This window comes from Notothenia rossii, assembly GCF_949606895.1.
Source record: "Notothenia rossii genome assembly, chromosome: 1".
Lineage (NCBI taxonomy): Eukaryota > Metazoa > Chordata > Actinopteri > Perciformes > Nototheniidae > Notothenia > Notothenia rossii.
Genome location: NC_136912.1, coordinates 49,002,324 through 49,016,734, shown reverse-complemented (window position 1 = coordinate 49,016,734; position 14,411 = coordinate 49,002,324). Strand labels below are relative to the sequence as shown.

The window sequence follows — 14,411 nt, the reverse complement described above, 5'->3', positions numbered from 1 at the left end:
AGCCAAACATTTCAAGTGCTACTCAACTGGCTTTAGAAAAGCCAGCCCTTTATTAGTCTATAAGTGCTTTGTTAGTAATTCAATCGCTCGAAGTGGAGTCCAAAGAGATGAGTTTTCAGTTGTCGCCGGAAGATGTGTATGCTTTCTGCTGTCCTGATTTCAATGGGGAGCTCATTCCACCATTTTGGAGCCAGGATAGCAAACCCACGTGTTTTTACTGACGGGAACTTGGGTCCCCCTCGCAGTGCGCTGATGTCTGGGTCAGCTGGGGACGTATTCTCCTGATGTTGTAAAGCAGGGGTGGGGAACCTTTTTCCTCTCAAGGGTCATTTCAATTTTTACAACATCCTTCGAGGGCCGTACATATTATTGAACTCAACGTCTGCTTAAAAAACTCAAATCACAGCCCATTCATTTCGCGTTTCTTTCATGCTGTGCAAAGAGAAAGCAACCTCTTAATCCAGATATTTGACCATGACCCGCGCATTCATGCACCGTGGCATGACCACCAAAACAGAAAGATATGGACACAAGATGTGTGCAAATGTATTTAGTTTCATATCCATGTGGACATGATTTAAGTGGGGGGCGGATCTAACCTCATCTCGGGGGGTTTGGGGGCATGCACCACCAGGAAGATTTTTTTTAAATGTTGAAGTTAAAAGCATCAATCTGGTGCACTTTGAGAGCGACATGAAGAGATCTATGGATACATCTCTCAACACCCATATGAAACAGAACTTTAAGCAGAGTTTTTTCTTTATGGATATTTTACAAATCACTTCCCTTTAAACTGTATTCTTGTTTATTAATAACAACTTTTTGTTACTGTCATATTAGTATTGTATACCTGTTTACTTTATTCTCTTATTTTTCTATAACTATAATGATCATATAAAGATGTGCCTTTACCTCACTGGTTGGAGAAAAAGCTTCTCATATTCGTTAGCATAGCTAGCTAACCAGATGCTAATAACAACAACGTTATTGACTGTATGATCAGTATGACAGATGAACAGATCGCCACTGGGCTTTCAACGAAAGACACAGCCACGCAAAAACTGCGGCATGTGTACAGCTCCTTATGGGTATTGCAATTTGTGAAGTCCCGGCCCGGAGCCGCGTTCTGGTGCTCTCCGTTAGAACTACACTCCTGTCAGACGAGACATATACCACGTGATGACACGTTAGGCTCGTGTTGTGTTCAAGGACCCTGACCTTGGCCAGGAAAAACAAGCTTGTTTAATTATTTTGCGGTCCAGATTTCCTGAATTCTTTTCTTTTTTGCGTGTGTTTATAAATTACCTCGAGGGCCGTACCAAACGGTCTCGCGGGCCGTATACGGCCCGGAGGCCGGAGGTTCCCCACCCCTGTTGTAAAGAGTGTATCTGCAGCAGCGGGTTGTAGCAGCAATGTTTGCAGTGAAGGACAGTTTGTTATCTAGGATCACACCCAGATTCCTTGCAGTCTGAGTCGGGGAAACAACAGAGGTGCCGATGTTGATTGTTAGGTCAAGAGTGGGACAATCTTTTCCCGGAAGGAAAAGCAGTTCAGTCTTGTCAAGGTTGAGCTTGAGGTGATGAGCAGACATCCACCGAGAGATGTCTGCTAGGCAAGCAGAGATGCGTGCGACGACCTGGGTCTCTGAGCGGGGAAAGGACAGAATTAGTTGGGTGTCGTCTGCGTAGCAGTGGTATGAAAAACCATGTGGGCTAATGACAGACCCGAGTGAGTTTGTGTACAAGGAGAAGAGGAGGGGACCAAGAACAGAGCCCTGAGGGACCCCTGTAGTTAATTGACAAGGGTCGGACTCGGACCCTCTCCAAGTAACCCTGTAGGTGCGGTCTTTTAGGTATGAGGTGAGGAGGGAAAGTGCAGTGCCTGAAACTCCAAGTTCTTGGAGAGTGCGAAGGAGGATCTGATGGTTCACCGTGTCGAATGCAGCAGACAGGTCCAGAAGGATGATGACAGAGGAGAGAGAGGCTGCTTTAGCAGTGTGCAGTTCGTCAGAGACAGCAAGGAGAGCAGTTTCTGTTGAGTGACCTGCCTTGAAACCAGACTGGTGCGGATCCAGAAGGTTGTTCTGATGGAGATAACAGGAGAGTTGTTTAAAGACAGCGCGTTCAAGTGTTTTAGACAGGAACGGGAGGAGGGAGACAGGCCTGTAGTTTTATAACATCAGACGGGTTGAGAGTGGGTTTCTTTAGTGTTGATGAAATGGGTGAGAAATGGTAGAATATCAGGAGCGATAGTCTGAAGGAGGTTTGAGGGGATAGGGTCCAGAGGACAGGTGGTAGGACGGGCAGAGGTAATGAGGGTAAGAACCTCACTTGGAGAGAGAGGTGAAGGAGGTCAGTGTGTGGGTGAAAGGTGGGTCTGGTGACCCAGCGGTGAGTAAAGGTGAGTCAGATAAAGAAGAGCGAATATCCTCAACCTTTTTTTTCTTTTTTTTTCAAAGTGGTTAACAAAGTCGTTTGACAGAAGGGAGGAGGGGGGAAGGGCTTTGGGGGTTCCAAGAGGGTGGAGAAGATATAAAATAGTTTTTGGGGATTGGAATAGGAAGATTGGATCTTATCTTGAAAGAAAGTGCTTTTCGCCTGAGAGATGGAAGCAGAGAAAGAGGAGAGGAGAGCCTGATAGGTTAGGAGGTCATCATGGTGTTTGGATTGTCCCTCCCCCTGGTGCCAAGACCAACATATCCATCTTCAGGCTCAGCAGCACTGTCCCCCTATAAGCAGTGGCGGAGCTGGGGGGTGGCTGGGAGTGGCCATGGCCACCCCCAGCTGAATCCTGGCCACCCTATTGGGCACCCCAAACACCCTCACCACGGGGTCCAAACAATTTTAGAACATTAAGAAAAAAATGTTTAAGTAACCTTTCATCATTCATCAATAGTTAACATTAATATAACGTTATATTGATAATGTACTCACTAAACTTACAATTAATTTAACTTATTTTCTTCCAAAAGTTAATTATCCAAAGCCTACGTACACCCCCCTCTATTTACATGTAATGGTTTGGTCCCGCCTCCGCCTCCTAACGGCACTTTCTAGCATGTGAGCAGGGATGCTAATACTTACGTGTGTGCCATTGCGACAGACAAGACTAGTCTATTCTGAGAGATAGATGTATCCTACTGTATGGGCTGATTGTGCGTTAATCTGTTGGTAATGCCTTGGGGTTCCAGTGGGAGGGATCACTGCGCTCTTCCTCACTCTAATCAGACGAGCGAAGGCGGGAGCTGCGTGATTGTATGTCTTCACTTCTCTCACTCACTATTTCCCTTTTTAAGGTAATTACAGTATACAAAGCACTATACATCTATCAACCCATGTTATATATGTCATCTGTATTATGGCCACCCCCAGCTGAATCCTGGCCACCCTATTGGCCACCCCAAACTCCCTAACCACGGGGTCCAAACAATTTTAGAACATTAAGAAAAAAATGTTTAAGTAACCTTTCATCATTCATCAATAATTAACATTAATATAACGTTATATTGATAATGTACTCACTAAACTTACAATTCATTTAACTTATTTTCTTCCAAAAGTTAATAATCCAAAGCCTCTGTACACCCCCCTCTATTTACATGTAATGGTTTGGTCCCGCCTCCGCCTCCTAACGGCACTTTCTAGTATGTGAGCAGGGATGCTAATACTTACGTGTGTGCCATTGCGACAAACAAGACTAGTCTATTCTGAGATATAGATGTATCCTACTGTATGGGCTGATTGTGCGTTAATCTGTTGGTAATGCCTTGGGGTTCCAGTGGGAGGGATCACTGAACTCTTCCTCACTCGATTCAGACGAGCGAAGGCGGGAGCTGCGTGATTGTATGTCTTCACTTCTCTCACTCACTATTTTCCCTTTTTAAGGTAATTACAGTATACAAAGCACTATACATCTATCAACCCATGTTATATATGTCATCTGTATTACATCACCGTGGTTCGTTGTGAGAGGAAAGTGTGTATTTTGCACTTTGTTGTATTGTTTGAAGGTTCTTGCTAACTGGCTAACTTTGTGGTCATTGAAGCTAGTTGCTGTATACCTTGTGGCAGCGCCATATAGATAGAAGAGTTACGACAGCGGAAGTCCAAAAACGGTTATCGTCACGTGGTTCATGCAGACGAGGATCGTTCCCCGGGAGTTCATGGCAGGCAATGTGAATGCATTGATAACAGGAGATAGAACTACGATTTTTGGTAATTATTAGTGAATAAAGGTTTTGATTTGCAATATTTATAAAACGAATCGATATGTGTATGTATTTACATCAATATGTTTTAAAAAAATAAAATAGAATTTGCTAATATTAAGTGATAATATTAGGATTAGTGTGAACAACTAATTTACATGTTAGGCTAACAGTGCCTTGGTTAAAGAGCCTGTTGCTGTTTATAGCTTTGAATTCTTTAAAACCAATATTATCTTCTTAAACTTGTATGTAGTCAGGAGCATCACTTTCTAATGTTTGATATATTTAGAGGGAGGGGATCTAAAGGAATGCTTCAAAATTCAGATTAGATTAATTTCTACCATTTTCTTAAATTCATGGTAGTTTCAGTAATCCCATGGTAATTGAGGACACAAGTTATCTAAATGACTAATGTCATCTTTATGGCTTTCAGAAAGGACAGGAGACCGACAGGTGACTATCAAAGGACTAGCAGCAGCAGCAGCAGCAGCAGCAGCATGATGATGATGTTAAATGTGTTGTTTTAGGAACATCCATTGCAAAAAAATGGAATTCAATAAACATTGAATAGCATATCATGCAGTTTGTCTGTGCCTTTTCCTCCGTGTTGTCCTGGTTTGCTGTGCTGCCTCCTAGTCGCCACCATGGTTTGCTGTGCTGCCTGGGGATGCTCAAATCGCTCCGAGAAAAGGAGTACGAATGTACGGCTTCCCCACTGACACAGAGCGGAGGAAAAAATGGCTTGCTCAAGTCAGCAGGAGCAATTTCATGACCAACAGCAAAAAAATATGTGAGGATATTATATACAAACACTGCATTTGCACTTTTTCACAAAACGAAAACCACACCATTGGGAAAGCTTAATGTTTTGTTTAATACAAAAAAACAGGGAAAGGCTTGAAAAACACAGAGCTGAGACTCAGGGTGCAGGGTGAAGGTCTCAATGCAGGTATTCAGGCTCCATTGAATCCCCCTCTGGTTCTTGTGCTGAAAGAGGGAGTAACAGACAGGAGAAAGGGTTATACACACCTATATAGCACACCTATTGGATGGGAAATTGCCTTGGGGAGATAAGGTGTGGTCTTTGTTCCCAACTGAAGTTATGGAACTTTATTATTTGTGAGTTTAACAAAGTTTGACAAATGGCATCAGTAACAGATGTGATATGAATTTCTATAAAGTTGTCTCACATTCTTGGTCATATTTTATATACAGTATGTAATGAGTATAACATGTCCAGTAAGTATAAAGTGTTTCCTAATACTGTGTATTCAACCACTATGGAATATGTATGTGGGCAGACAAAAGTGAGTTGTTCTGTGTGTGAAGTAACCTCAAGTCACTCCGCAGGCACATTTTGATGCAGACCAGTTTGTCAAGACAAAAAAGGGCAAGACTAGGCTGAGAGCAGAGGCTATACCCACCATCTTCGTGCATCGCCCTGCGGTCAAAAAGAGAAGGGCCCCTGCACCACGATTCACCCCGGGACCTGTATCTACAAAGCCCATAGCTCATGATCACAGCTATAGTGTGAAAGGTGACACAGGTATAATAAGTATGAACTCTTAGTAACAAAAGTCATATTTCTTATTTTTAAGTGGTATAATATTTTAAATGTTTGAAAATCTACAGTGCCATGTCTTCTACTTACATTAGTCTCAAAGATTGAGGGAAGAAGGGATGAGGAAACTGAGAGAAAGGAAAGTGAGGGTGAAGAAAGAGAGGACATGGCTAGTGAGGAGAGACAGGGAGGGTGGACACCACCCACTCAGCCAGCAGCCAGTCAGCATACGAGGGAACCAGCAGCCAGTCAGCCTACAAGGGAACCAGCAGCCAGTCAGCATACGAGGGAACCAGCAGCCAGTCAAACAGATCTATTAAAAAAATTTAAGAGAAAATTAAAGAGCCAAGAAGGAATCACCAAAAAAGCAAAGTCTGCACTAAGAAAAATCAGGAAGGAAAATGCAGCTCTCAAGAAAACAATGAAAATTAGGGACAACAAATATAAGAAAACGTTTTAAAAAGACCAACCTAAGGCATTAGGCAGACTCACCACAAAGGGGATGAAATGGAGCAATGAGACAATTAAGAAGGCTTTAAAAATGTGCTTTGCGTGCGGACCAACGGGTTACAAAACTCTGCAGGAATTGCAGATTCCCCTTCCAGGATTAAGGACACTGCAAAGAAGGATGCAATGTGTTAAGTTTGAGCCTGGTGTGTAACAGCTAACATCAATGCCCCTCCACCTGCCAACATCACTGCCCTCCACCTGCCAGCACCCAGCCAGAGGAGCGCAAACAACAAAAACAAGCAAGGTGTCCCGTCATGTACCTGGACATTTGGGTTGGCAAAATGGAGTAAGAGATGGACTTGAAAAACCTTGGTGGCTCTCTACTCATGTTGTTACAGTTGTCTTGGTTGCAGCTCTCAAGTTTTTTTTTGTTGCCATTTCCACATCTTTAGAAAATATGAAATAAATGAAGTGAAATCAACCTCTTCTCTGGAGAACAAACTTTGATTTCTCTGTCTTGTGAGTTTGCAGTCTTGCAGTTTTGCTCCTCCACCTGTAACATCACTGCCCCTCCACCTGCCATACAGTAGGTTACTAACAAGATTACTTATATAATACAGTGATAGAATACATGTTTAGTATGCTTACTTATATAAAACAGTAGTATTAAACTCACCTTGTGTTTTCACTCTCACTTAAGTCCCTCTCCCTTTGCCATCAATCCAAAATCAGCTGAGCTGCAACATTATACAGACAGGTAATAATCAACATAATCACAAGGACACAATATGGCTCTGCTAAAAACACTCACTCTTACACGCACCAAAGTTATATTTATCTAATATTTAACTCCCTCCACCCCCGCATACAATCCCTTTTAGAAGACCCTCTTCTCTAATTCAACAACGTTGGACGAAATGACATTAAGAGAACGGAATTTACAATTAAAAGGCTGTTCAACGTGTGTTGCTAACTTGATCCGGAATCCTAGCTTTATCTGTTATCTGTAAACGTTCCCTAAATCTACTAATTTAGGGATAATCCACTGACATCCTTTAATACACATGTTAATTTGAATCAGATGTACTGATAATATCCGCAATATAAATCTTTAAACTTCTTCTTACCTTTAAAAAGTCCGTCACGAACGGTCTATTATGCTGCAACTCTACAGCTCTGCTAGCCTTGGCGCTAACTTCCGGGGAACGATTGAGAGGCTCCACGATCCGCCATTGCTGTAAAAAAGTGGTCCATTGGGGTGAATGGAGATGACGTAACTCTCAGTCTATACGGCGCTGCCTTGTGGTACCGCTGAATCTGACCGTTTGTCATGTTATTAGCAGCTAAGCTAGGCACTGTTGCATTCACATGTCCATACATATGTTTTTTTACCACTGTTAAAGAGCTAAAGATAAAGGAGAATTTAGTCATAATTATTGGTCCTGAAATTTGAGTGTATTCATTGTAAATGTAGAAGCTTCATTTTAAAGATGGCTCGATTCAGACGAGTGAAGGCGGGAGCTGTGTGCAGGGTGTCCGCGGGGTCTTAAAAAGTATTAAAAGTTGATAAGTCAATTTAGCAAAAATTAAGGCTATTAAAAAGAATTAAACGGCATTTTCCAAGGTATTAAGAAGGTCCACAGCAACGACAACATGAAACAGTGAAACACCCTTTAATTTACTGAAACGACATGTCGGGAAACCCCCCAAGGCGGCCCCATGCATAGCGCGCCGTAAAATGCTGCTTATTATTTTAAGTTTCGTTGCCTTGCTCCGCTCTGTGGGGGGGGAACTAAGCGACTACGGTAACGGGTCCCAAGGTGGGTAGACCGGCATACGCAACGCTCTGGGGGTCCAACGACTCCGTGTGTAAGCCCTATCTGATAATTTTCTGATAACGATGAAATAGCCCGCCTCCCTCTCCCCGCGTCTCCTGCTGCTGCTGGGCTGTCAGAAGAGGGGGAGGAAAAGAGAGGCAGGCACCGTTTATTAAATATTATTATATTATTATACAGAGAACAGAGTCGTTATCAATTTGTTTGAAAGCTCAATAAATAACAAAGAAGACCTCTGACCGGCACTTTTCTAATTTTGTACGGAAGATTTCAACTTTAACGGACATGTTGACCGGCGGAAAAAATGTTTTACGGAAACTCTGCCGCACGGTCCCCTCGTTCCTTGGAAGAGGCAGTGAGGTGGGTGTTTTTCATCTGCTGTGGACTACCGGAGAGATATACAGCAGGAGAACACGCCGTCCACCGCGGAGAATAAACAGAAGGGCAACCATGCTCCGGGGTCTTCTTCACTGCTTTTGGTGTATTTCGGGAGGCAGCAGCGCCACTTACAGGCCTCGTTTCCAGCATTTCCAGCGGTCTAGTGTGAATGGACACGTTAATGAATCGAATGCGTGTGAACGGAAGCCTTTTTTGCGCTTGCGTATGCGTTTTAACGTATGCGTCCTCGTGGGGCCGGGGTCTACGCCAAACTATATCCGGTCACAGAGATCTGATATTTTAAAGTAAAGTCAACACATATCGACCCTAAATATAGTCTATATTAAGAACGAAAAAAATCATAACATATATATCCTTTTTTGTAAACATATGACAAATGTGTGAGGGTGATGACGTCAGAGCATCGTCCTATGTGCCAGGGCTTAGCCCCGGACAGACCCAGCCCAATTTAACCCCTGGGTATTTGAGAAGGAGCTCCTATATGGCATTACCCCGCTGAAGCTCACCAAAGTTTAACATATTTCATAGTTCAAAGTTTTGTCAATTGTTTTGTTTATTGGTCAAATACCGGTTTCTAATGGTTTCTGAAGAGTTTTACTGGAATGAAAGAGCACAGAGTCTACAGAAGCAAAAAAGCAGCATACTGCATTAAACCTGACCTTCACAGAGAGGTTGAAGTTCATGTGGAAAGGAGGCTTCAGTAGTCTGTCTGCACTCTGTTTAGTTTTGCTATCTTACTATCAATATAGTAAATGTGAGGTAAAGTGTGTAGCCAATGTAACCAGTTAGAACTCAAAGTTGCGATGAGGTCTTAAAATGTATGAAAAAGGTCTTAAAAGGTATTAAATTTGACTTCAGGATTCCTGCACAGGGCTCGACATTAAGGACTGCCCGATGGCCCGGGGCCATCTAGTATTTACCTCGGGCCATGAAGCCTCACCTGCTGGTTGCCCGATCGGGCAATCTATTATACCAGTATCATGCAGCTCGCGGATCCAGTAATGAGTGACCCGACAGTAAAACTAAACATATCTATAACTAGTTTAAGTAGTTTGAGAGGTAATTAAAATAGCTACGTGTGATATTCTAACCTGAAGTGTGTGTTTCGTTCTGCTCACCGCTGCATGTGATCATGCAGAGCTGCGTGTCGACTCGTCAGCAGCAGCTGATCTCTCTCTCCCGTCAGATTAGACTTCACTCGCGTTTATGTCCATATCGATCAGATCCAGCTAGTTTTAGCTAATTATATGACTACCTGCTTATTAAAAGACACCGTGACCTAAACAATAAGTGTCGCTATGCAACTGGGTGAGGCCACAAAGTATAGAACAGCATTATGCATTTGTTTACATGCCCACCGGAACCCCGAGGCATTAGCAACAGATCAACGCACAATCAACCCATACAGCACATCTCTTTCTCCACATTAAGTGTTACACATTAGAATTGACTACTCTTGTCTGTCACATACTCTTCTTGTCTGTCACATAAGTGGCGCAACTGAAGCGGTATTGCGCTAAAGGGAAATTATTTTGACCGGACATTTTGACCGAAGAGATTTAGATTTGCTTGCTAACGGGAACTCTGACGTCGCCATTGTGTGTGCTTTGCGGATGCACTCGGCTGCTCGGTCAGCTTCCGGATGAGGAGGCATTCCTTCGACCAATTTACAGTCGATAACATTACAAACATTTTTAACAGGGGCCATAATAGCATAAATAATGTTTGTTTTGGCAGTTATAACTGCATTTAATGTTTTCTACTTTTTTACATCTGGGAAGGCATTTGCCTTCATCAGATGGAAAGTGTCTTGACCAACAACTTAAGTATTTATTAAAGCTATGCAGGGCATGCAAGCGAGCAAACACAAACAAGTGAAATTAAGAATACAATTGAAATTGTAATATTGTGGTGGTTCATCTTATAATTCAGTCTATAGAATGCACCAGACAGCATCTAAGAAGACCTGCAAAAATCTAAATGTTCTAGGGGGAGGCCCCCCAAACCCTTCGTGCGTCATTTCGTCCGCGTGCATTTTTCAGGGCAATCTCTATTGGGCTCAGGGCCATCTGTAAATTAGCTTAGATGGCCCACATGGCCATCTCCCAAAATCCTTAATGTCATGCACTGCTGCATATACCCTGTGTGTGATTGTATGTCTTCACTTCTCTCACTCACTATTTCCCTTTTTAAGGGTACAACACCATGTCTCAATGACTCACAAAGTCAGGCTTTCAAAAAGAAAAGAAAGGGGAGAAAGAAAAGAGAGAGGGACTAAAGGAAGACAGTATGTCACCCAGTATTTCAAGAGAAAAAGGTGAGTGTGGTCCATGAGTGGTGGAAATTAGTCTGTTAGCTAAGCGTAGTCCATTGTAAATAATATTTTTTATGTTTTTGTTTTTACGAAGCTGACATTAAGTAATGTTAATATCTATATAGAAAATGCAGAGGTTTTTAATTTCACTTTGAAGGAGGTGAGCAGCATTGTGTTGAATTACATGCCACTTAACATATCTGAAGGGAGACTGGAATACAATATATATATATATATATATATATATATATATCAAAACAAAAAGCTAACATCTCATTTCAATTATACATTTCAAACACAGTATTTTCCCACATATTTAAGTTATATTTATTTGGATTGATGCATTCATGTTGAGAATGTTCCATTCAAAAATGTTATTATTAAAAAGGCATTTACACCAGAAAAGATGACTATTGAGACTACCCAATAGCATTGTGAGGCTGAACAAAAGGACCTTTTGACTATGTAAATTTAGTCTTTTAAAAAAACAAAAAACATTTACTCACTTTTTTGGATAGCTTAAAGTAATGTTGTAAGATTACAACCGGGGGCCTTACATGGTTAAGGGCTATAGTTTATTGTTATTTACTTTAATATGTTTATTCTTAACCAATAATTGAATTTAAAAACTCTTATTTAAATGATGTGTGTGTGTCTCTGTATTCCTGATGATACACTGAGAGAATGAGCTCATAGGGCTGCTGATCACCATAAGCTAAACAGTCTGTATATTGCACTACATTTGTATAATGTAAGCTTCGTTGATACTTAGCCTGCGGGAATACGAAAAAAATAGTTAGATATACTGAATATGATTTGATCTATTCCACCACTAGCTTAATCCCAAATAATGTAGAGGTGTGTTGTAGGTGCCTTAAATAATCCCTTGTTTGTATTTTTATGTTCATATAATAGTGATTGCAATACCACCCCAAAATGATCACTGGTTCCATCCTGGCCACCCCACTGAAAATATCCTGGCTCCGCCACTGCCTATAAGGCTGAACCTGAACCAGCTTTTCTCCCAACTGAAGGAGGTGAGCAGCATTGTGTTGAATGACATGCCACTTAACATATCTGAAGGGAGACTGGAATACAACACATATATATATCAAAACAAAAAGCTAACATCTAATTTAATTATACATTTCAAACACAGTATTTTCCCACATAGTCACTGATCTATATAAGACAAAAAACTGCTTTTAGTCTATTTAGGATGTTTGAAGCGTTGAGTGATCAGTCTGTATTAGGTAAATAAAATATTAATCACCAACATTTTGGTTATGATATTAATACTAATATTAAAGAATATATTATCATATGTGTCATGTACACTCTACAGAGCCAGGGCCCTCTTCAGTTTTGTCAGGAAGGTGTGTGGAAGTGGAGGAAGAGGTGAAGGACAGTGACAGTGCCAGTGGCAGTACCAGTGTAGATGAGGAGGATGAAGGCTCCTGTGAAGACAAGAGAAGGTGTACAGAAAGGGACAGACAAAGTGAGGAAAAGGACAGACAAAGTGAGGAAGCTGTAAAAAAAAGACTGAGAAAAGGCAATAGGCTCTGATTTGGCACCACCATAAGGCCTTTTCATTTCCATTTCCGTTGTATTCCACTTTAATACCTGCATATTTTGTAGTTGGTATGTATATTTAATTTTAAAATCTGCTGCTTATGTTATTTTTTGTGTTATAGCATTTTATAAATGATTTTGTTGGTGGTAATGTTCACTTTATTTTAATTTAAGAGGTCATGTATATTTAAGTTATATTTATTTGGATTTATGCATTCATGTTGAGAATGTTCCATTCATAAATGTTATTGTTAGGCATGTACACCATAAAAGATGACTATTGATATTTATTGTCAGGAATGTTAGTGTTATATCAAATAGTGAATTCTACTGCAGCAGAATGTTGCACGTCTGCACAGTCTTATATTTTCACAGCTCAGTGTCAGTAAATATTGTGCGGTTAGTATTGGACTACAAGATAGATGCAAGCCTGTACAGGTGGAGTTATTTAAAGCATACATGAGTGGGTTGGGTTCTGGAGGTGTGGTTAGCAATTGTGCTTGGTTGGCGTGGCCTGGGCCTGGTGATGGGGGGGCCCAATTTGATATCTTTTCACGGGGCCCAAAATCCCTGGCGGCACCCCTGGTTATGAGTTGGTGGAGATGGAGACAGTGAGAAAGCAAAGGTGGTTAACAGAGATGTTAGTTCGTCTATCTTCCCTGTCTGGAGGTTGAAATCTCAGAGAAGTACAGCGGGAGGGCCAGTTTCAGGGGTGTGTGAGAGGAGATTATCTAATTCCTCCAAGAAGTCCCCCAAGGCGCCTGGTGGACGGTAGAGAACAACAATGGTTAATTGTATAGGATGGGTTACTGTGACGGCATGGAATTCAAAGGTGGAAGGAGTGAAGTTAGGTAGCTTGAAGAGGGAAAAGCTCCAGTTGGAAGAGAGCAGGAGACCAGTGCCACCTCCTCTGCCAGAGGGTCTGGGTGTATGGGAGAAGGAATATGCTGTGGAGAGAGCTGCTGGGGTGGATGTGTTGGATGGAGTAATCCAGGTCTCCGTGAGAGCAAGGAAATCCAGAGACTGTGGGGAAGCGTAGCCAGAGATGAAGTCAGCCTTAGGAACAGCTGACTGGCAGTTCCACAGGCCCCCTGAAACGAGATGTTGGATCTCAGTGGAGCATGTGGAATAGACAAGAGCAGGCCGGTTAAATCGATTAAGCACATTCTTGCCAACTCCTCCTAGGGGAATGATCGAAAAAATTCCAATCCAGGACAAGTTCAGCCCCTATCCAATATGATACTTAATTGTGGAGCACATTTTTGAAAAATCACTCGTGGAGGTCGTAAGCTAACAGCGAATACACCATTTTTGACGATTTACATGGCGCAAATTGCTCCAAACCGCTCGCATATAGTTTTTCCGATATTCACGAAACGCTGTATATACATTACTATTATGATTGCACACATATTTCAAATTGCCTTCCATTAGCCCCGCCCCCCAGGAAGTCGGCCATTTAGAAAAATGTGCGTTTTTCAGCCATTTTAAGCACATTCTTGCCAACTCCTCCTAGGGGAATGATCGAAAAAATTCCAATCCAGGACAAGTTCAGCCCCTATCCAATGTGATACTTAATTGTGGAGAATATTTTTGAAAGATCACTCGTGGAGGTCGTAAGCTAACAGGGAAAACACCATTTTTGACGATTTACATGGCGCAAATTGCTCCAAACTGCTCGCATATAGTTTTTCCGATATTCACGAAACGCTATATATACATTACTATTATGATTGCACACATATTTGAAATCGCTTTCCATTAGCGCCGCCCCCCAGAAAGTCGGCCATTTTGAAAAATGTGCGTTTTTCATGCATTTTAAGCACATTCTTGCCAATTCCTCCAAGGGGAATGATCGTAAAAATTCCAATCCAGGACAAGTTCAGCCCCTATCCAATATGATACTTAATTGCGGAGCACATTTTTGAAAAATCACTCGTGGAGGTCGTAAGCTAACAGCGAATACACAATTTTTGACGATTTACATGTCTTAAATTGCTCCAAACTGTTTGCATATAGTTTTTCCGATATTCACGAAACGCTGTATACACATTGCTATTATGATTGCACAAA

General features: G+C 41.8%; 1 protein-coding gene and 3 long non-coding RNA genes across 16 annotated transcripts in view; 2 read left to right on the top strand and 2 right to left on the bottom strand.

Moving 5' to 3' along the window:
* LOC307043569 (uncharacterized protein) overlaps positions 1–14,411 on the top strand; it is a 204,689-nt gene that overhangs the window by 143,145 nt on the left and 47,133 nt on the right. The gene's annotated exons all lie outside the window — the stretch shown is intronic.
* LOC307044120 lies at positions 2,535–12,622 on the top strand. 2 transcript variants are annotated; one of them, XR_013809529.1, is made up of 4 exons: positions 2,535–3,295; positions 10,647–10,769; positions 11,682–11,803; positions 12,112–12,622. It is a non-coding gene; the product is annotated as an uncharacterized lncRNA (long non-coding RNA). The 2 variants fall into 2 exon arrangements; XR_013809530.1 differs by lacking the exons at positions 2,535–3,295; positions 10,647–10,769 and having other exon boundaries at positions 11,561–11,803.
* Positions 5,063–14,411, bottom strand: part of LOC307043773 — an 89,294-nt gene continuing 79,945 nt past the window's right edge. The window contains exons 2-6 of one of the 10 annotated variants that reach the window (XR_013809440.1): positions 6,895–6,955; positions 6,261–6,794; positions 5,859–6,081; positions 5,632–5,730; positions 5,063–5,194 (exon numbers count right to left, since the gene is read on the bottom strand). This is a non-coding gene — a long non-coding RNA (uncharacterized lncRNA). Of the gene's footprint in view, positions 6,082–6,260; positions 6,795–6,894; positions 6,956–14,411 lie in introns of all 10 variants that reach the window. The other 9 variants (XR_013809442.1, XR_013809444.1, XR_013809438.1 and 6 more) reach the window with 9 other exon arrangements.
* LOC307044320 lies at positions 6,962–10,163 on the bottom strand. The gene is made up of 3 exons (XR_013809608.1): positions 9,571–10,163; positions 7,368–7,453; positions 6,962–7,337 (listed from the first exon to the last, which is right to left on the bottom strand). It is a non-coding gene; the product is annotated as an uncharacterized lncRNA (long non-coding RNA).